General features: G+C 38.1%; 1 long non-coding RNA gene across 1 annotated transcript in view; it reads right to left on the bottom strand.

Annotated features, from left to right (window-relative positions):
- Positions 1-2,654: 2,654 nt before the first annotated feature.
- The window catches only part of LOC138917914 (uncharacterized), a 31,538-nt gene continuing 9,926 nt past the window's right edge, over positions 2,655-24,266 (bottom strand). Inside the window, exons 2-3 of the long non-coding RNA XR_011426579.1 lie at positions 5,548-7,160; positions 2,655-3,819 (exon numbers count right to left, since the gene is read on the bottom strand). This is a non-coding gene — a long non-coding RNA (uncharacterized lncRNA). The remainder of the gene's footprint in view (positions 3,820-5,547; positions 7,161-24,266) is intronic.

Genomic DNA, 24,266 nt, shown 5'->3' on the forward strand with positions numbered 1-24,266 from the left:
GCCTAGGAGTGCCCCCTATGGGTGTGTGAGTTATAGCGACAAAGCTGCCCAGCTGAGGGGGTGGGTGAGAGATGAATTCCAGCTCTGCTCAGCTGTGTTGGCAAGAGGAAGGGGCACCTCGTGCTTCTGTCCCAGGAGGCACCTTTTGAATTGGCAAGCTGAGAAGTTTATAAAATTCACCCAGAGCTCCAGCTACCCGAGTGCTGGTAAGAAGCTATCCCACTGTCAGTTATGCCCCAAACTGAGGGATCATGGACAAGCCTATTTTTCTTTTTTAACCTCCTCGTATCTCTTCCCATTTGGGAAACGAAGTACATAATTCTGGAAACTGCATTTGAACTTGTAGAATGAGCTTTACTTTTTTTTTTCAGCTTTATTGAGGTATAATTAAATAAAAATTGTATATTTTAAGGTGTACGACTTGATGTTTTGATGTATGTATACATTGTAAAATGATCGCTACAATCAAGATAATTAACATATACATCATCTTACATAGTTACCATTTTCTTTCTTCCTTTTTCTTTCTGGATGCAAAGCTTGAATTCTGTCTACTGTAGTCTTTCAAGACAGATTTACAAAGAAAATCACACGCTGATGAACTTTCAGCCCTCATTATAGAACCATTTCTAGTCCCTGAGGCAAAAAAAAAGAAAAAAGAAAGAAAGAAAAGAAAGAATCTATGGAATAGAGACCAGACTCACTCAAAATTGCTACTCAATTGGAGTCTGACCCATAAAGGGGAAAAGCCTAAAATTTCAGAGCATTTGTTTTACTTGCATTTTACAGAAGCAAATTGTTCCTCAATTAAAATTCTCCAAGGACTGAATAAACTGCAAAGAGTATAGATTGTGTCTTAAGAAGTTTGACTTGTGACTTGAGGGCTTAGAAACAAATCTATCATAAAAAGATCTTATGTTGTCATTATTTAGAGTCCCGCACATTAAATTTGTCATCTCTAATAGCAAGACAGGTAAATATGAAATTGATTTTGAATTGAAGAAAATTGGAAGGAAATTTAGTGGAATCGTTATGTTGTCAAGAATTCTTCACATTCTCAATAATTCAGAGGCTAATTATTATTATTATTCTGTTCTAAGATTGTTCAGACTTTGCATTTTGCATCTTCCTATGGCCTTTCCCTTTTGACCACCTCATTAGTGTCTTCCCTGAAGGATGAGGAGAATGAAAAGGACACTCTCCTCTGGCTTGGTGGGCAATGAAGATGAGGCTACTGACCTCCGTGAGATTTGGGGAAAGTCCAGGATTATAGCTGCCTGTGATCAGCTCAGAATCCAGCTATCTCTGGATTGACTGTGTTTTATAAACATTTAAATGGAAAGATGATTCGTTATAAATGTATAAACATGTTATTATTATTAAATTATGGTTATCGTTAAACCATGTTCTATTTTTTTCTTAATACATATAATGTGCATAACCATTAAAAATTTGTATATTGTATTAACAAATAAAGTCTCACTTCTGCCTTCTTCCTTCATATCTCTTTTTCCCTTTGGCTACTAAGTCTTGTACTGAGTTGAATAGTGTTCTTCGGAAATTCATTTCCACTTGGAAACTGTGAATGTGACCTTATTTAGAAATAGGATATGTGCTGATATAATCAATTTAAGATGAGGTCCTACAGGATGAAGGTGGGCTCTGAATTCAATGACTGGTGTCCTTGTAAAGAGAGAGAGGAACGTGAAGCCACCAGGATTTGAGACACAGGAGAAGGCCGCATGAAGATGGAGGCAGAGATTGCAGCTATGTTGCAATAGCCAAGGAACTCCAAGGATTGTCAGCAACCACAGGCAACAAGATGAGGCCAGGAAGAACCCTTCCCTAGGGCCTTTGGAGGGGGTGTGGCCTCGTCAGTACCTTTGTTTTGAACTTCTATCCTCCACGGCCATGAGAGAATAAATTTCTGTTGCTTTAAGCCACCCAGTTTGTGGCATTTTGTTACAGAATCCTAGGAAACTAGTACAGATGGTATCTAGAGATGTTCCCTTTAGCACAAGAGTCTTTGAGAATGTGAAAGTGCCATCTTCGAAGTTGGAAAAGGTAAAATGCAAAGAAATAAACTGATATATACAGAGCAGGGCTCTGCTTTTGAGTTGGATGGATGTGGCCCTGTCTGTTGGTCCATATTTCCACCTTCTTAGCACATATGTTTCTATGTTCTAATTGTTTGTTGACTTGACTGTAAGCTCTAAAAGGTAGTGTCAAAGTTTGACTTATAACTGCTATATCCCCAGTACCAGGTATAGTCCCTAGCACACAGTAATTGTTCAGTCAATATCCATGGGAAGAAGGAAGGAAGGAAGGGAAGGACGTAGGGAGGGAACAAAAACAAACTCTCTACAAACGAGGTTGAATCGTTCTTTCTAATGAACTTATTTCCAAAAATATTGATGACGTCAGGAAAACCTAGAAATTCACTGCTGTGTTCACAGACTTACAAAGGAATAATTCAACCTTTATTCTAAAATATGATTTACCATGTATGGTAATGAGATCATTCAATTTAACATCATTTATTATATTCAACATTAGAAAACTAAAATAATAATTGAATTTTAGTGTTAATAGGGACTCTAGAAATAATCCTTTTTACCCTATTGCTACATAAATGAGAAAACACAGACCCAGAAAGATGAATTGGTAAGATCCATGTGTGCTAACTCCCAGCTTTGTGTCTTTCCTGCTATGTCACCTTGTCTTCCAGGGCACAGGCTATGACGTAGAAGGAATCTTCAGTTACAAAAATATAACTTCTTTTTTTTTTAAAGGTTTTATGTTTCCATTTTCTCCCCAAAGCCCCCCGGTACATAGTTGTATATTTTTAGTTGTGGGTCCTTCTAATTGTGGCATGTGGGATGCTGCCTCAGCGTGGTTTCGTGAGTGGTGCCATGTCTGAGCCCAGGATCTGAACCGATGAAACCCTGGATCGCCGAAGCAGAGCGTGAGAACTTAACTGCTGGGCCACGGGGCCAGCCCCCATTTACAAAAATATAACTTCTAACCCTTACGTCATCCCACTTTGCAAAAAATTGAACCTGAATAGAAACAGACTTCTTAAAGTGAAGATTTGTTTACTTATTTATTTAATTTTATTTTTTTGGTAAGGAAGATTGGCCCTGAGCTAACATCTGTTGCCAATCTTCTTCTTTTTTGCTTGAGGAATATTATTGCTGAGCTAATATCTGTGCCAGTCTTCCTCTCTTTTGTATGAGGGATACCGCCACAGCATTGCTTGATGAGCAGTGTGTATGTCCACACCCGGGATCTGAACCTATGAACCCCAGGTTGCTGAAGCAGAGTGCACAAACTTAACCAATACACCGCCGGACTGGCCCCAAGATTTTTTCTTTTTTATTACTGACGGGTCATTAGAATGAAAAACAACAAAATGGTCTTTGTCCTTGTGTCAAGCCGTCCTCTCAAATGCTGGCTGTGAACTAAGTCAAGATCACTCAGTTTCCTCATCAGAATATGATAATACTTCACTCTCTGTTTTCTAACTTCTTTCTTAACATACTGCTGAGAAACAAGTGAAATATTGACTGTGAATGCTCTTCAAAATACAGAATCTTTTATACATGTTCTCAGACTATCATTATCCCAGGTTTTTGATGATCAGAAAACATTCCCCTGGTCTCCAACCAGCCTCACTTCAGACAGCCCCTTTCTGAATGCAGCATCCACTTCAATTTTCGGACTCGTCTCTCCTTATATTTCTTCATCCTCAGCAATGAAAACATCCCTGATGGTGTTCAGCTAAATGTCATGTCAAGCTGATTCAGTCCTATTGTTTTTCTAATTTAGAACAAAAATAAATGTTAGTTCACTGTGGTAGATAAACATTCTCCTGACATATTAAAGAGACTGGCATCTCAGGCAAAGAGCTGGCAGGATGTTAAAATTTACAAAAGAAGTTGCTGTGAAGACTACTTGATTTCAACGCAAGGACTGTCAAAGTTGACTCCTTGAAAAAAAAAAGGATAATGGAATTCATCCCGCAAACAAATCCAAACTTGAACGTTTGCATCAAAAATATCCCCAAACTTTATCAGGGTCAAATCTGTGTTGACCAGCTTGTCACTTAGTACACTCCAATAGCTGGCCCATAAATTTCTTCTGTTTATTGATAAACAGCCATAATCTAAATAACATTGGGATTCATTTTCCAGGCATTTTATTAGCTTCTCTGAATTGATTAATGCTTCATAAAGTCTGCTTGAGGGGGAAAAAAGATAATGATTACATTTTTGTTTTTTTATTTCAATTTCATAACTTTGCTAATTTATATCACAGTGCCATCTATTGGGCTAAGCGCACTTTTTTCAACAGGAGTCAAATTCAAAACCATCTACCCTGTTGACCTCCAGAAAACCGCCAAATTAGTTTATTAGTAGGAATGATAATTGTTAAAGAAGAATGTTCAATTTCAGCATAGCTTAAAGCTTCGTAAAGAATGTGGGGGCATAGGTAGCAGTAAAGAAGTCATTACAACCACATAGGCTAAGTTATTATGATATCATATTGAAATACCACTTTGTCAAAGAAAGCATTATAGCGACACTTCCTGATTTTGGATTCTCATACTCTCTTGAGAAATGTGTAGCACAGGTGATCAAAGCAAATAAAGTTTGTGATGTGACAGACTCCCCTGATACCCCAGAAAAATCGGAGAGTTGTTTGGTTTGTGTTTCCTTGGCATCTTGTAATGACATCCATTGTAACACACACATCCACAAAGAGTAACAACTATGTGTAGTTATCATCTGCTTGTATGTCTGTCTGCATGACTATACTGTGGATTTAGGAGGGCAAGGACTATGCCTTTTCAGGTCTGCATTCCAGTATCAGCTATACAACTTGGCAAAGCATAGGTTTCCAGAGTGTGGGGAGAGGCTCACAGAAACATAATTTTTAGATCTCCCTACCTCGCCAGCATATTATCCTTCCTGGCTCACATGAAGAAAAGTGTCCACTAGTCGAGTGACATATTCAAAGATGGCAATCTTACAGATCAAATCTGGACAATGTTTAATGCCATCCTTATCCTGCAGTCTTAGGTCTAATTTTAAAGCTACAGAGTGAATATTTAAGACGTTCAATCCATGGTTTTAATCTCTTTTGTAAGGATTACATTTTTTTCTATACGGTACTTCTCTTCAATATATGCATATGATTAGAGTGTGCTAAAGGAAGGATCTTCATTTGATCACATAGATCCCGAGAAGATCATTTTCCAGATCTTTAACTTTCATTGGTAAAATCTCTTACAATAGATTTGCCTGTAAATATCTTTGGATTCACAAATACTCCTTTCCCCTCTTTATAAAAGAAATCCATATGCCTTATCTATTATAAGTTTTACTATGGTGATTTGTCCGGGGATGGGAAGGGTCCCACAAACCTCTGTGTTTGGGGTTGGGTTGGAGTGGGGATACAAAGCTTAGTAACAGAAAAGTGACTTCATATCTTCTGAATTGAGATATGGTAGAACGGGGTGTAGAAATAATAATAATGTTCATTTACGTTCTTTTCTCCTGGATCTCTGAGCTTTTTCAAAGAAAATAGTCCTCTTGAAGGAGCGGCTCCTGAGAACAAAACTAAAAGAGATCCTGTAAGAAATATTTAACATTAAAACAGTAATATTTTATTAGCTTGCACCTAAGAAATTTTTTCCAGCTACTCTTAAAACTCATCCTTGGACTAGTCATTATTTAAAAAGATTGCTCCTTTGAGTTGCTAAAGGAGAGAGATTTTAATCATGAGAATATTTTAATCATGAGAATTAACCAAATATTTTCTGGAACCTAAATTTTCACATTATATTGGATAATACCTAAGGATAAAGCTTCTATGTTATTATTTTCAGATTCACTGTCTATTATTCATTAAGACAGTCAAAAACAGTTTATCAAATTACCGTAAAGTGATTGGTTCAATTATAACTAATTCTCATCTTATTTCCTCTTGCAGATGATTACTTTCTCTATCTTCAAAAAAGATACTATAGTTGTCAGATGATTAGTTTTTTGTTTTATGCATCATTTTTATTAAGTGGCAATTTTTATTTCATTAAAAGATATATTTCCAACTTTCATAATTATCAAATTTTATAATATATCCATGTCATTTTGATTAGCTGTGTACTAATGATAATAATAATAAGAAGAAGAAGAACTTACGTCAATCCAGAAGAGACTTACAACATACAGGGTCTTGGAAAATAAAACAAACATAAAAATTCCAATTAATGTATAAATTTTAATTTTGATAGATATGATGGGGTGATCAGTAAAAGATTTTCAAACTTAAAAATATATTACATAAGAATGGAAATTATGGAGGAAATGGAAATGAAATATGAGTGGAAGAATAAAAGAGAAAATAAAGTATTTTATGCTAAAGAAAATTGTTGATTTATTTTAAATGATGATGGTGGGTATCAAATCATTGTGGAATTTATATTCTATTAAACACAATTAAAATGTTGATATAATTTTATTATTAAATGCTAATATTTACAATATTCCAGATATTGTATCCTTCTAATATAACAAAAACTGTAAATGTAACCTGAAAGATTTTTAAATGGAATATCTGGCTTTCATTTTTTTACAGATATGCAAGTACACACTGCTGTGAAGCAAAAGACACAGTGCTGGGCATGCAGTAGATGTTTAAAAGAATAATTTAAAAAAATCTCTGTGAAATAGGCGGCCTGCCCGGCAGTATAGTGTTTAACTTCACACACTCTACTTCGGTAGTCTGCAGTTTGTGGGTTCGCATCCCAGTCACAGAGCTACACACTGCTCATCAAGCCATGCTGTGGCAGCATGGCACATATAAAATAGAGGCAGATTGGCACAGATGTTAGCTCAGGGACAATCTTCTTCACCAAAAAAAAAAAAAGAAGAAGAAGAAGAAGAAGAAAAGAAAAGAAAAAATCTCCACAAAATAGGAAGCAAGTTATTAGAGATTTTAAAGCCTGTAATGCTCGGCCATATTTGGCTAGAAACATCTACCTCCAATAAGCATTTCCGTGGGCAAATAAATTCATTCCAAGCATGGATTTAACAGCCAGACCAAGGTTCCCAAGCTAGTATTTGCTTCCATTTCTCACCAGAGAAATTAGAATGACCCTACAAGACAAAAAAGTAAAAGAAAGGCAAAACATGTGAATTCATGTGGCCCAGACACGAACAAGGTATATCGGTAGCATGGCACGATCTTCGGGTGTCTCATGGCCAGAGTACAGGAGCTGGGTGCAACCCATTCAGCTTCTACTTCAGGTTCCTGGACTGGAACTCCCATGATCCATCATGGTTATAGCCAGGCAGCATTCCGTGGTTTTCGCCAAGACTCTAAGGTTCTTCAGAAAAAGGAATTCTGCAAATAGTTGATTTGAATCTCATACATTCTAGCTCTCTTTTAAAATTAATAGATAGCACGCACATTTAAGTTGTTATATAATAAATATTAACATTAGAGTACATCAGTGATTTAAATTATGTTGATGAGTTTATTTATTGATGGATCAGAACTTAGAATAAGGCTACTGTTGACATAGCTGCATATATTTAAATTTCCTGGAACAGTGTCCTTGAGTATAAAGGTTGTGGCTCTTCTATAGCTTCTTTTTGTTTCAAGCCCAAACATGTCTGGTGCCCGTATTTAATCGCTTCCTGAGATAAACGTACTGTCAAAGTGTACACTAGTCCACAAACTACCAGACAAGGTTCCGGTAAATGTGTTGGCCATTGCACCACAGCTTAATGTTCAGTTGTAGAAAACCCATGCAAATACGAAAAGAGCATGTTACAAAGAATTTTTCCCATCGTGATCAGGTTGTGTTTTACTGGATGCGTCTTTAATTATCATGGCATTTATTATACGCTATGGGTGATTCTTTCCTGATATATTTATAAATGTCATATTTTCAGCTCTTGTGTATTGGTTTCATATGATTTCAAATTCACTTGTTTATGACTCAGGTGAAGTTGTTTTAATTTACTTGTTTATGCTTAAAGACAAAAAAAAGTTGTTTTGATATAAGAATGAAGTAAATTGCGTCAGGATCTCGTCATCTCATCTGTTGTCGTTGATAAGAACTCGGTGGCCCAGCTATGGAAGGGCCCCACTGGGGATTTATCAGCAAGAACATACGGACAAGCAACTATGGCAAGGGGACATTTAGACTACGAATACCGTGAGTTTGTGAGACTATTCGAGAGTTTCAGTCTGGGCAAGACAACACTTTGCTGACCTAAATAAACTCTCCAAAGACACTGGGTTATCAGCTCCTTATCAGTAGTGGTGACAAACTGCACAGAGGCCCCATGAAGATCAGCCTGCTGGCCAACACCACACCATTGTTCCCTGGCAACATACTCTAGCAACAGCAAAAGGACTTTTCATTTTCCTTTTGCACTGGCAGCTGGACATCAGCTCTCACTTGGTCAAGCCATCTCTCTTGAGTGTCTCCTCGTATTAAAAGATTCACCTTGAGCTCAATTTGGACCTTATTCTTTTCATCACCCCTTACCTGGAAAAATAGCGTGATTAATCTATCACTGGTTTGGAGTATGCTATGGAATTTCTTCACTGGCTTACTAAGAGACATTATCCTTCATGCTATTGGCTTGTGTAACCACAATAAATCCCACGGTGAACCTGAGCTCTGTAAACTATTGGCAAAGACAGTTTCAGGCTCTGAGCATAAGTTTGCCCCCAAAACAAAACAAGCTCATATGATAAATTCTTAAAATTGTAAATGCACAGCTGGCCAAAAAAGAAAACGTTAAGAGTAATCTAACAATGACTATGACAGAATTCATGCTCAAGCTCTTTGACACAGCTGTTGCTTCTGAAATAGTTAGTCCCATGGCAACAGCATATGCAGCAAAGATATGTGCCAAAAACTCCAAAAAAAGTCACTCAAAGATAGGAAAATACAATAATGGCGCTCATATAATTTACCTTTGGTGTTGGCGAATATTACTCAAGTTGTTGGTATGTGCTTTTCAGGTACATTTTGTTTTGTCAAAATTAATAAAATTATCACTATATAAGAATTGATATATGCTTTAGAATAAATGCAAATATGTAAATGTATATGCATTTGTGTATTCACTATGAATTAAAATAGTTAAAGGAACTCGCCATTTAACTGTGAACCCACCTTTCTAACTTAAGAGCGGGAACAATATCAAGACCTTCCATTCTTTCATCCTCTTTCCTCTTCCCTTCCCAAAGACAGTCAAAATCCTAAACTTCGTTGATAATGCCCTTGCCTTTCTTAGTACAGGTTGACATCACACACACACATACACACACACGAAACATTTATTCAGTTGTGTTTGTGTTTGAGGTTTATAAAACTTTCATCATGCTGTGTTTTACAAAATGTAATCATCAGAAAAGAAAGACATATTCCTGATCATTCTCTTCAGAGGTTTTCTCTACCTCGTGTCTTCTGTACTGAGTAATTCTCTGTCCATTGTAACCATAATCTATTAACTGTTTCTTATCATGTAATGAAAGAAAACCAAATCCAATAGCTGTGTCTCCAAAGGACGGCTTTGGTTAAGGCTGACAGGCAACAAAATGACCATTGCCTTTAGTATTTTACCTTTCAGTTTCACATATCCCCTTTAGCTAAAAGATTCCAGAAATAGGAAAGCTATCTAAGGCAAAATGAGTTATTGTTAATTTTTTTAATATTTTATATTTAAAGAGTAGTATGTGTTCATTATTTTTAAAATATAAAGATAAAAATTTAATTACAATTTAAAGATGAAAAAAATTAATAAATCCATAATCTCTCCCCACCAGTCACTATTATCACCTTTTAAACAGCCTTGAATTTAGCCTTCCACCCATTTCTCCATTTTCAGGTAAATGTACGTAAACCATTTTAGAATTCTTTAAAAAATACTTGGTGATAATGGAGTGAGATGAGCAGCAGGGCATCAGAGAGTCTAAAGGCGTAGGAACTAAGACGTGTTCATCTTCTTCTATGTTGCAGGTACTATTTTAAGAACTTTAATGACAATACCTCATTTAATTTTTTTAAATGCAAAGAAGCTAGAAGCTATCATTTTCGTTTTGCAAAACGGAACAATTTTAAGTTACTTCCCAGCATTAAGCAGTTTGTCTCTGTGGTAGAACCAAGATTGGAATCTGTGTCTGTCTATCTCTAAAATCTTGGTTTCTTCTAAGGAGTAGCAAGAAAGAGTGTCTACAATCACTGCTCTCAGATGGAAGAGGTGGCTGCCTTTGAAAGAAGAGTAAAGACAAAAGAAAGACATAACCATTGCCTTTTGAAGTGCCTGGCAATTTTCTAAAGCAAATAGAATTATTCAATGTGATAATAATTCCGTTAAGTTGGATCATAGTGGCCTCTTCTGGTGAAAACAAGAATATCAAAAATCTTTAAAAATCATAAATATTTAATAAAGAATTTAAATAAATTATACCAAATTAATTTTTACATATTTACAAATGATATTTCCTTATAAATACCAATTCAAAACATGAAAGTACGTATGGTAGATCCTTCTGGTATGGTTTTCCTATATGTCATCAAAATGTACTATGTTATGAGGTAAGTATATTGCACTGGACAAACACATGATGAGTCTTATCAGGTGATCTTAGGTAAATTTCTAATACTTTCTAGGCTTCAGTTTTTCAGTATGAAAAATAAGGAAGGTTGTGACAACAAAAGCAAGAGATATCACAACCACTAGTATATTTGATAGTCATGGTATATAAATAAATGCCATGTGTATTATCATAATGATCTCCATGACAATCCTGTGAAATTCCCAGGATTACAGACCCCAAATTATAAATGAGGACACTAAGGCCCACAGAGATTTCACATTTTGACTAAGTATATTTCTTAGTAGTGGATCCAAGTTATAGACCCAGATGTCTTCATTCAAAGTTAAGTGGACTTTCTGTTACAGAACATTGTTTGTGAGGTGGTGATGGATCCCGTCAATTTCTGCATTTGAAAACCTTTGTCAATTTGAGTTCACTATACCTGCCATCATTATGGACCTGACAATGTCAGGGCAGAAAGATTACTTGGTCCAGTGATTTTCAAACTGTATCTCTCCTTTGATAGCATATTCTTCCCACAGGTAAACAGGAGTAGTGAATAGACAAACCTCCAGCCCCTTGTCCCATGGCAGTTTTGTATTAGACAGGATCCAGTCAGAGAATAGATTACAACACAGTAATCTGAACAAGGAATGTTTAACATCAAGAATTATTATCTAGTAACAAGGGATTAACTTTAAAGGGTAAAGAGAATTCTAAATAACCTAGATTGAAGAAGAGTACCCAAGGAAAGAATAAACTTGGAAGTGGGGATCCCTCACCAAGGCTGGGATTTAAACTTTGTTGGAGAAGTTTTAGTTGAAATTCAAAATATGACGGAGAAATTTACTTGGTTGTCCTGGGTCAGAGCTAGTCCATTCATGCTGGACCAAAGCTGGAGGACAAGGAATCATGGCTTGGACTGGCATGTGGAAACACCCTTCCATGTTGCAGGTGGGCTGGAAGCAAGGGAATTGCAGCTGGGCCTGGCAAGCAGAAAACACTCCGCTAGGATGCAGGCAGGCCCAGTGTGGGAAGCCAACAGCTGGAGTGCTTGCGAGACTCACTGACAACGTACCCATAAGATTGTGAAATTCAGTGGGAAGTTCGTGAAGGTGAGGCTATAACTTGATTGGGGTAAGAATCAGTGGATCTCCCTCAGACGTGCCACTGACTTCCATGCAGAAAGAGTAGAAGAATAAATTAGAGGTAGACCAGACCGGGAAAAGAAACCCCTTCCTCCTGCGGTGTGTCTTCAGCACCCTCTACTGAGAAATCTGAATGTCACGCTAGATGCAAAAGTGAATCGTTTACAGGGTCCGTCTCAGTTCTCACAGAGCAGATAATGAAGGACATCTTTGGAGCTGAAAGACAGTACTTTGATAAATAGTACAGACTTCAACCAGAGCAGTTCCATTCTCATAGGTTTTATATGTTAGGGGACAAAAGAAGTTTTGTTACGGAACCTGAAATGAGTTCACTCACCCGTTGTGCAGCAAGCCAATCTCTGACACCGGGAGTGGTGGGAGAAAGTAGGAATTTTACTTTTGCACAACGCGGAGCAAGGAGAGAGGGCAGCTAATGCTGAAATCCCAAACTCCCTGAAAAGCTAAAAGGAAGGGTTTTTATTTGGGGCTTTAGGTAGGGGAGGAGGAGCATATGGCCTTGCTGGTCGGAGCTTTCCCACCAGCCTGTCTTTGGCCTTGAGACTACTTGCAGACAGGAGGGCGCTCATGACCTTGCTGGTCAGCAGCTTGCCCACCAGCCCGTATCTCTTTGCGGGAGGAGATAATCCAGGTGCTTGTCCTTGATGGTGTCTGTCTCCATGGAGGATAGTGGATTCTGGAGCCAGGAAGCCAGAGAGTAAGCAGGGAATGAGAGTTTTGGTTTTAACCCCATACATGCTGGGTTTAATGTGAGGAAACTGATATCAGGGTCGGTATCAGTTTTGCTTGATTAAAAAATAATTGAAAAGAGGGAGAGCCATTCTACTAACTCAAAAAATATTTTTGAAAACTACTAATGTTATTAAATATACTCTACTTTGCAGAATAGAAAATTGAGCTCCAGAGAAGGAAAATGGCATGACCTAGGACACGTTGTTTGTTAAAGGTACGTCCAGGACTAGAACCCAAATTTCCAAGTGTATAATCCGTCAAGTCCAGTTAAGGCTTTACTGTATTAAATAGCCTCTCTGATCATACAGAGAAGATGAAGATACACTTTTGTATGTGTGTGTCTGGACAGCGTTAGGCCCTATGGGTAGACCATCATATTAAATATAAGACCAACTAGTGGAATTAGGTTGCTGATGTTACAATGTGGATGATGCTTGAAAACACTTACCCGATTTGCTACGTAAAAGAAGCTAGTCACAAAGGACCACAGATTGTATAATTCTGCTAATGTGAATTGTTCAGAACAGGCAAATCTATAGAGACAGAAAGTATATAATAGTGGTTCTCTAGGGAGTGAATGCTGCAGTTACATGACGTATTCTAAGATCAGGGTCTTGGCAGTTTAGTTATGGCAGAATTTTTATAGTTTGAGAATCAACAGAACCTGAATAAATAACCAAGTGTTAGAGCATGGCACCGGGTGTAAGTGAATAGCTCAGTAAAGGCTCTCTGGCTGCACACTGCCAGGGCATCAGCACAGGGACCCATGGCATTAGCATCCCACCACTCTTGGCCAGGTAGCAGCTGAGTTTGAACTGAGATTAAATGATGGGATTTTCTGGTGTCAGACAGTCTGGTTGCTGAGTCCCTCCTCAAGGGTTATGTCAGAGCTTCTGCATTTTTGACAGGTGGCAACATAGAAGCAGCAAGAATTTCTGATAGATAGACAGGTATAAGGATTTTCAAGAATATTGATGGCAGTTGGCTTTGGAGAAAATACTAGATTTTCTGCTAATTTGGCAAGATTGAGCTATTATAACATGGTTATTAAGGAAAATGTGATGTTGGCACACGTCGGCGGGGTCAGGAACATGGTGGCAGCTCATATATGATTTGTAGTCTTTATAAGAATCCTTCAAGCATATTATGTGCCTTTTACATCTTAAGAAATTGAGACTTGCAGAGGTTAATAAATTGTCCAAAGTGGCCAGGCTAATAACTAGAGGTGTCTGCACTCAAATCCAGACCTGTGAAGACCAAGTCTATTCTAAGGAGTCCAGGTTGATTGATGGGACCTTAATGTTTATGGATATTGAGATTCTCAAAAATTATTATAGTCTCTCGCCTTGGGCAGCATTTCAAAAGGTCTTACTGCTACATGGATTAGCAATACCCTAAGCATTCCTTAGAAATATGTGCTTCAGAATGACTATTTTATTAAACTCACTTATTATTGGAAAGTTTTTCTTTAACACTTAGATTTCAGTTGTTTCAACACGAGACCAATTACTCACATCAGTCTCCCTCCGAGTGTGAGAATAAACACCCAGATTCCTTGGTGCTTCATACCGAGGAGGATTGCAAGTGTTCCTCTGAAATAACAAAGGTGGATATTGACTGGATATCTTGTGTCAGGAATGAGATTTTCTTTCTATTCACACCCAACCACACTTCTGTCGTAGACTAGCCATCAAATGTCCGTTGAACAAAAATACGCAAAACGGGGTTAGTAACATTTAATATAAATGTTATTTTTTAAACAAAATGTTTTTAGACCTTTGAGAATTGCAGCTTAATTCTTTGTTTTTCCTCCTAGTTTTTGAACATTTCCAGACTGTCAATATACTTTCCCTGAAGAGAAAGGCCACATGGAAATGCCCTAAAAGCTGGAGCTGTGGTTTCACTGAGCCTTTTGGCTCTTTGGCATTCTAGAGCCAGACCAGTTGATATTTCAGAAAATACTCTAATTTAACTAAGTTAATTTAATTTAATTTAATTTAACTAAGTTGAGTTGAAATAATTCATTTAAAAAAAAATCCTTTCAGGGTCCAGCTTACTTCAACTCCTATTTACACTGGGTAGAATTTTTATGATCTTGGCCTAAAACAAAGCCAAAGAAGTTAGCAGCCTGTAAGGTTGAGAGAAAACCTGTGAACTCTGGTTTTCTACTCCCAGCTCTAAATAAATGAACCCTCCTGGAAGAAAAGGACTCATTTTTTAAATTGTGCGTGTTCATTCATTCTTTTCCTCCTTTGACCTGGCTTGAGGTGGCTTTACAACTCGCTGGAGGTAACTTTGTCAGGGAATGTTTTCAATTTTGCCAAGTGGAGAATAATGCTTCCCATCAGTACTTCTAGTTAAGTATTTCCAACATTCTGCTCCATTTCTCGGCTGTCAATTTTGATGTCTTCCATCATACAGCTTACGTGAAACCCTTTGAGGAATTCTTACTCAATAGCCAAATTGGACTCATTGCCCTTCAGTGTTTCTGTTGTAACTGGCAATGCCTTTTACCAAAATTTTGATTAAGATGAATTGCAGTCTCATGTTTACCTGTCATCTCCCTCACTAAGTGGTAGATTGCTGAGTGAAAGGATTTGCCTCCTTCACACAGCATTCACAGTGCCTTGTGCACAGAGTAGGATATACATATGTATATATAAACTAGCAATTTGTGCTCTGAAAGAGCACTGCATTTTCAGACACAAAGTGTCCTTACTACAAGCTGATGAATGAAGTAGGCTCTCCCCATCCATGGATCTAGTTTGATAAAAAGCAGGTCCAACAGCCATGGCTATGGTAACCCCTCATATCTATCTGTGGCAGCACAATTATCACCGCCTCATCCCAATTCCGGAGCCGTTTCCTCCTGAGCTTTCTCTGAACTCAGCAGGCTGAGCCCCCACAGATCCCAGCTCTCATCTAGGAACGAGGACAGGTTGGGATAAATAACCAAGCCTTGAATTTAGCTGACCTAAAAAACCTTTAATGATTGACTCACTGTGCAAAATAAAAAATTTTCAGTGCAGTTTAGTATAGCTTATTTAATAATCGTCCTTCCAGACCTGTGGGGGCTGTTTTACTCGAATTCTTAGAATGACAATTTCTTCTTTCGGTGATAATCCTTCCTTTCACATAAATTTATCCCTTACGTTACCCACTTAAAAGAGTTTGTAATTTCACTTAATAATTTCTTATGTCTCCGCAGGACCTTAATTCTTAATTTTCTTAGATATTAATTGTTTTCTATCTGTTCGAACGATAAATTCAAATAACCTTTTCTTTCTTCATGTATTAACTTTTGGGTGCCAAATCATTTGGTTTACACTCTACTGGCTCAACCCCATATCCTGTATCCCACAGAGTTCAACAGAATGAGGCTTTAGAAATCTAACTAAACACACTCACACACATCCATTCACGTAGTGAGTGAACCCCGCTAAACTATCAGGTAACATGTGAGCCTTCTCTGCCCCAAATCTATAGTCTCACCCATGCCCTCTGCAGTTTTATCCTATTTCCCGCCTCCTGTTTCTCTCCTGTTAAGGCTAATTTGGTCCACCTACCTAACAGATTCCAAGATAGTGTCTCCAGCATGCTCATTAAGTTGGCTGTTTTGACAATCCACAGCATCTGCCATTTTCCTCTTCTTCTGAGCACAAACAGAAGAAGAAAATGACAGATCCTACTGAAGTTGCTACAATGCTAGTGCCCAACGTAAGTACCACTGTTGGCACAACCAGCAATATCAGTGCAAATGCTTCTGATCCCCAGTGTGAGAGCTCTTGTGTCTGGCCAAGTGTGTTATCACCTAATTGTTGCAGAAACTGCTACGAGGCGCTCACAATTTTCTAGATCTTTTACCTTCTACTTACTCTTTTATCACCACTCTACTTAGAATTTAAGTAGAGTTCCCCAGGGACTGAGAAATGGAAAGTTTTAAGAAACGGACCATGAAGTACCTCCAAATTATACATACTTTCTAAAACTCAATGCATTACCCTTGAACTAAACTTGGGCACTTGCATGCTCTCTTCCTTAATCCGGAGAGGCTTCCTGAGCTTCCTCAACACTCACTAGGCTCCCCCAACCAATCACACCTGCAAACATCCCCCACCATGCCTGAATGCAGTGGTAAACCAGGTGAGATTAAACTTTAGGTCTGTGGTTTTTGAAAATATCTTGATTTCCTCATTTTTATTTGCCAAATGAGTTGTTGTTCCTTGAAGCCACAGCCCTGGTTTGGGTCCTTCATTATCTCACATATAAAATATAGTTCCTAGCCCCTTCATCAACACCACACCAGCATCGTGGTGTGGCTGCACAGAGCGGGCAACTCTCAAGCAGAAACCCAGAGTTAATCAGATGGTGTTGTTGATTCACAGTTGATTATATGAGTGAATTGTTGGAAACTCCATCTTTTTTAATGAGGCCTGATATGGGCCAGGCCATATACATTATTTATAGTAGTGGAGCTATTAAGGAACAGAACATATAGCAATATTTTCTCAATGGCCCCTGAAGGACAACTGGAGACTTTCATTTTCAAGATTATAATTAGCCAACAAAAAGCCTAGTCTTGGAGAGATGCCAAACATTTTTAAAACATTTGAGGCAACAAAAGAAAGGTCTAATTCTGACCAAGAAGAAAGACAAGGCTTAGAGTATGAAAAAGAGCAGTGACTCAGAGGCAGATATTCCTAAATATTTATCCTGTATCTACACCCATAAGTAATTGTAATGATACTGTTAGTGTCAATGAATCAAAGTTTTATCATTTGTAAAATGATCATTATTTGCAGGATTGTTCTAAATAATTCAGATGATAAGTAGAAAGAAATTTGCATAGTCCCTGTACCATGGAAGATAACTAACAGCTAGCAGCTGCTATTTTGAAGACTGTTGACTTTATTATTCTCTAACCACTACTCAATAGCCATTAAAATATCCCTAAGAAAATTTTCATTGCCTTAGAAATGTAGAATATTGAAAAAATGCTACTAGCAATCACATAGTCCAGTGATTTGAGGGAATTTTCACATCTGTCATCCATTGAATATGCCTGAATATCAATTTTACATGGATCTAGCTTTTGGATAAAATTAGGGAGACAAAATTGTATCAATTGTACATACTGCATGACCCCACCTATATGACATTCTGGAAAAGGCAAAACTATGGAGTAAGAATGAGCACATTAACAGCAGGAATAAAAGCACTTTTATTTTTTTAGTTTTTTTCTTCTTTCAAAGAATAATATTTATTGAGTGATTACTATGTGCACAGTTCCCAGAGAAGAGAACTGAAGGAAAGATGAGGATTCCTTAGCAAAATGGGCTTTGACCCACAACTCCTGAAGGCTGGCTCAATGTCCGCTTTTCTTTCATTACACAGTGTCCCCTTTTAACCAATTCTGGGACATGTTCCTTCTCTCCTTACCCTTGCTTTTCAGCGAGATCTTGGTTTTCTCCTTCAGAAACACAAAAAGAATTTCACAAAGTTCAAGGAGTGATGATGAGAGGGCAGAAGTAAGCAAAGAGCGAGTTACGCAGAGTAGCTCCTGTGTAGAGAGGTGTTTATAGGTCTGAAGTAAAGGGACTTGCTAAGGATTATAATAAGAGAGATCAGAAGTCAAGTCTGTTTCTTTGAGTGACATGGTTATAAATGTTAAATCCAACTGAGTGACTTCCTTACTTTTGACAATAATCATCTATCTTTGTATGTCAGAGGTGTTTTGTCTTCATGTTCAGCTGAACTGACTTAATTTTGGTAGGGTATTCTTTCTTTCTTTCTTTTTCTTTTCTTCCCTTTTCTTTCTTTCTTTCCTTCTTTCTTTCCTCCCTCCCTCCTTCCTTCCTTCTAAAGTTATTGCTCACAGTTTATCTTCATTCTTAGTGGATACAAAGACTTTATATCACATCTAGTGTAAGCCAAGAACTTGTGTCACCCTCCAGCGTTTTATTGAGTGGTGAAGCACTGCCTGAAAGGAAAGGGAATTCTTACATTTACAGAGGTGATGTGTAAGAACAGAGCTCTGAGAGAGACACACCTGTGTGAGCATCCCTACATAAGCTAGTTCTGAGGTCCTGTGATACCTTTGCCTTGATTCTGAGTCACAGAGGAAAACTCCATCAGTTGCTGCAGAGTGATACCCTTTGAACTCCTGGATGAGACAGTACTGGGTTTCTACTCAGAATTCATGCTCATTAGTGGACAAGAAATATTTTGTATGTGAGTTACCCTAAACTTCTAATCTAAGACTCTTGTGGACAGATAAGTAAATTGAGGCTTCCTGAGGGGAATTGGCTTGCTCAGAGCCATACAGTGAGCTTATAAAAACGTTAAGACTAGGGCAAAGCCTTCCTAGGAGATCCCAGTGCTCTGTGCTTCATGCAGTTACCAGGAATATAAAGGGGAGAACCCTCTTCATTGCTCCCAAGTTGCATCATTAACCTGACAGTAGTACTTGTCACCTCCCTTCTTGGCTTGCTTCATTCAAAAGAGCAGAATGCTGTGATAGAATCAGATAAAAGTCAAGGGACCCAGGTTTCTAATGTATCCTTGCTACTTTGTTCTCTTAATATCTGAGAAGTTACTTTTTTCTTCTTATGAAGAACCTTTAAATAGGTAATTATCTTATTGTAGTCACTTCCCTTTGAGCTGAATTGTGTTTCCAGGGGGGCTGGCTAGACGATATTCTAGTGTAGGCACTGGGCTGCATTCAAAATTATCCCTTCCCATCCCACCCCTCTCCTTCCACAACTCAAATAATGAGATGAGATCATTCCTAGATGCCTTGACTAGTGTGTCCTTTCAGGAAAGCCCTTTCAGGACAGGCAGCTGGGTTTTCATTGTAAACATATGTGGATGGGCCATCTTCTGGTCCCAACAGCAGCTCACACATACCAAGCATCAAGGGTGGATATAACTGACATCCTCAAGTGGTACTTGCTACATCAGTTAAAGGAGTTTGGACTGTTCTCTATTGATAGCGAAGCTACTCAAGGGTATTCAGCAGATAAGCAAAATGAATTAGCATTTTAAAAGCATTCCTCTTTAACTTGAGACCTGTAAAAAAAATGGGAGTATGATTAGATGCAGGAAAAGTTGTGGAAGTTCGGATTTACAACAATGAGGCCTGGACTATGGCAATGTAGAAGAAAGGACCTATTTCAGAAATGCTAAGAAGAAATTCTTGAATAGATTTGGATATGAAATAGAAGTATGCAGAGAAGGAGAGAAGGTTTAGAAGGGGAGAAACTGTTGAATTATTGATGAATTGCCTTGAAGTAAGACATGTCCCTTTTACGGCATTCAAAGCAGTAAATATAGTAAAGAGATTGATATATTGGAATTAAGTCAGAAATAAACACGTAATGCTATTCATGTATCTACACTCAGGCTTTTAAAAAACAGCAGAAAGTATCTTGGTTATCTCTTAGTTTTGTTATGTTTTCGAAGATTATTTATGTTTTCACAAGTAGACTTCAGGAGAAGAAAAATTCAAAGCCAAAGAAGTAAAAGTTACAGTGAAATGCAGACCTTTCTGAACAGTACATGCAGGCAAAGAAGAACAGTCATCCCAGGACCGTTAACGTAGCCGAAGATGCAGGGAAGAGCGTAGTGTGAGATGAAACGCAGCTCACAGGATAAGTCAAGACCAGCCTGGGATGTCCTGAATGTCATACTTAGTGGTTTGGATTTGCTGATGAATGGGACATGATTTACAGTTTTTAAAAGAAAAGTGATGACACAGTGTGATTCAGAAGGAGCCCAGTGATTGTTGCTGCCCATTGGAGGATTGATTTGAAATAGCAAGACCCAAAATAGAGATACTATCAGGAGACTTGTGAGAAATGGGGAGAAATATCAGAGATTTCATTAGGTAGCGACCCTCCACAGTAAAAGAGGTCTTTACCGCTGCTGACCCCTTCAGATAACCTGTATAATTTATGTCATAAAGATAGCTCACAAATCGAGATAGAGCTTATTATGTGCCCTGCACTAGGTTCTCAAACAAATTAATTCATTTTATGGCCACAACAACCATATGAACAAAATTTTCTCATTAACCCTCTAGTACAGATGAGGAGACTGAGTCAGAGAAAGGTTAGGTGGCCCTCCCAGGTCACAGAGCTGGGCAGTGGCAGACCTGGGCTTCATCTCCTGGTTGATCTGACTCCAGAGTCTGTTCTGTGCCAGCTCATCCAACGAGGTTCATTCTCTCCATTGTACTTGGTAATCCAGATGGAAGTCGCCTTCTTTCCTGTTTCTTCCCAACTCCCACTCTTCTATCTATTCCTTCGGTATCTAATTTACTAACTGTGAAAGGGAAAAGGGTCTCTCTCCCATCCCAACACTGAGTCTATTGACTTTTAGGATTCTTAAACTGACAAAAGTTAGAGTAACTTTGAATTGGGAGGTTCAGATTCTTAAATAATGGCTCCTCTCTGCTCTCTTGGGCTTACACTGTAACTGCCTGATGTTACTCGGTATAAGTGATGCAAGTTGTTTGAATATCAGCCCCAAAGAAGAATATACATTATAGTGAATTGATCAGAATTGATCTTAAATATCTTTTATTTTAGAGAACTATCATCTTCTCTTCACCTAAAACATCTAATCAAGTGATTTTGACCTCTGAGATTTGGTTCCATATTTGCAATATGCTGTTTACATCATGGGTGTGTTCTAGTGCAAATCTGTTGTGCAGGGGAAACCCTACAAGTAGAAAGGAATAAAACTCTGTAAAAAAAAAATAGCAATTCTTGACCACTATTCTTTAAAAGTGTATTCAGAACACGTTCTGAGCTCCTCTCACCTGGGCAGGCAGGAAATGGATTGTCAAAATAACTCTCTGCAATAGGACCAAGTCAAGTCCACAACAGAAAGAACTTGCCTAATGAAAGAACTGCGGGAATCCAAATGCTGCCTCTTATCTCAAGCACACCCACAGTTTGCCTGAACTCTATTCCAAGTAAAGGCCAAATTGAAAATCATAAAACTCATCTGAAAATAGCTTCTCAGATCCTCCTCCCTTTCTCTCTCTCTCTCTTCCATTAAATATTCTCGTTGTAGGGGATTTCAAATCGAAAAGAAAGACCAAGTAGCTTAGAAAGCAAACCCCAGTGTAAAGAGTAGAAAGATTTATATGGCAAGAAAATGAGCTCAGATATTGGATAGAAAATGAAGATTAGTGTGCAGGTAGGAGAATTTGGTTACAAAACCACTGCCCTATCAATCAGGTGTCTAGCGTAGAAATGACTAAGCAATAAAAAAGTGAGAAAAATCATTTTGTGAGAAAGCAAGGATGCTAATCTACCTGTAATTACTAATAATCATTGAAATATTTAAAAATCTAAAATGAAAGAGAGTCGGTAATAACAACAAAAATAAACTTCTTGTATAAACCTCTGTATCACCTCTTATATAGAAAGATTAATATACTTTATTAAAAAGTTATAAAAATAGAAAAGTTTCTTCTCACATAAAAATCAAATCTGATGTAGGACTATTTTGAATAGCCATCTCTGCTTGGATGTTCAAATGAGCATTCATGTTATAAAAATTCAGGTCCACTTACAGATTATAGAAAGGATAAAAATCAAAGCTCCCTTGAAAATATTAGGGTGCCAAAGGTACAAAAAAATGTGCAGTATTTTCATGCACCAAAATGTGATTTCAGTCTTGAAAGTTGAACACTAATATTCTTGGGCTCTTTGTTTCCAAGTGGTGTGTTGGTGTGTATCAGGGGGAAGGGGAGGGGTTGTTAATTTAATTATTGTGCAGAATGAATAATAACAAAGATAATAATCACAATTTTCTTAGAACTTACTGTGCTCACCACTTTACATGCTTCGGTTTACCCACAGACCCATGAAAATAGACCTCTGTGCCATGTTTATTTTTTAGCCTAGACATTGGCAAACATTTGCAGTGACAGAACACTAACTGCAGAAATTGAATTTTAGTCTGTACCAAACACATCTCCTTGTTTCTCACACACAAAGCCAGCTTAATACCTAAGGGAGAATAGTAAGAACAAAGAGATTGAGCTTAGAAGACATGATTTCAAATCCTAACTATGTCAGTTCTTATTGGTGCTATTAATAAAGTCATTATTAACCTTCTGGGCCCTCAAATGTCTAACATCTAATGGGGGTCATGATACCTGCCCTGTGACTCTCGCTGGTGCATTTCAAGGCTGAAATAAGACAATGATTATGAAATTTCTTTGAAAATTATAAAATACCAGAAAATATAATTGTTAATATTGTTTTCTGCATATACAAACCTCTCTGAATTGCTAGTGTGGGGCAAATAGATACCATTAGCTCAATATCTAAAGCAAGATGCTGGTGTTTATTAAAATTTGTGGGGCCAGCCCCATGATGGAGTGGTTAAGCTTGTGCACTCCGCTTTGGCGGCCCAGGCTTTCATCAGTTCGGATGCTGGGCGTGGACCTAGCACTGCTCATCAAACCATGCTGAGGTGGCATCCCACACAGCAGAACTAGGACCCACAACTAGAATATACAACTATGTATTGGGAAGCTTTGGGGAGAAGAAGAAAAAAAAAAGATTGGCAACAGATGTTAGCTCAGGGCCAATCTTTAAAAAAAATTTGCATAGACGATAAAGTATGGAGGCAAACATACACCAGCAACTCAACCCTCCACCTTCTTAGTGCCTTGAAATTGCAAATATTCTTTTAATCATGCTTACGTGGAATAAATATATAGAATTAGCCATATCCATTATGTCTGCTACATGACAAATCACCCCAAAACTTTAAACCACAACCGTTTATTTGTTCAAGATTCTGCGATGTGGAATGGGCTCATCTAGGTCATTCTTCTTCCAGTGTCATCTGAGGTCAATCCTACTTTACAATCATCTGAAGGTATGATTAGGGAGGGATGACCCAAGATGGCCTTAGTCATATGGCCCTTCAGCTGGGGTGGCTAGAATAACTGGGAGCCTATTTCTCCACGTGGTCTCTCCAGCAAAGTAGTGGGACTTCCATACATGAAGGCACAGGGCTCCAAGAGGGAGAAAACGCAAGCTGCAAGGTACTTGAGGCTTAGGCTCAGAAGTCACACAGCATCCCTTCTCTGGATTCTATTGGTCAAAGTAAGTCACAGAGCCAGACGAGATTCCAGAGGAGGGGGAGACTCCACCTCTTGATGGGAGAAGCAGCAGGTCACATTGCAAAGGAGCATGCAGGAAGTGGGGCATTGTTGTGTCACCTTTGAAAATGTCTTCCACACTAGCTTAGTTCCTTGAGCAAGCCACTGGCGATCTCTGCCAGAGAGCCTTCCTTTCTGTGGTCATGGCTGTCTGACACAGGCACTGTGCGCTTCTAACAGAGACAAAAGGAGTGAAGTCATCCATACTGATGACACTTGTTCTCACTGATGAAAATTCTTTTGCCTGCTTTTCGTGAAGAGGAGAAAAAAGCTTTTTTCTCTGATTGCAAAAGACTAGCACAAACAGAATGCCACAAGGAACACTGTCTCTGCTTGGGATAAAAGAAAAAACAACATAGGCACACCTTTAATATTAATCCATGCTTTTTTTTACCCACATATTTGTTCAGTAAATATCTTTATATCTGATGAATGGGGAACGCATAGGAGGAAAAAGTTTGGGAGTGAAAAACATGGTTTACGCATACTGGTTTGAAAACAACTGTGAAACATCCAAATGGATAACTTGATACTGATGTTATCTCTGGCGTTTC

The sequence above is a fragment of the Equus caballus genome, chromosome 15 (genome assembly GCF_041296265.1).
Source record: "Equus caballus isolate H_3958 breed thoroughbred chromosome 15, TB-T2T, whole genome shotgun sequence".
Classification (NCBI taxonomy): Eukaryota; Metazoa; Chordata; class Mammalia; order Perissodactyla; family Equidae; genus Equus; species Equus caballus.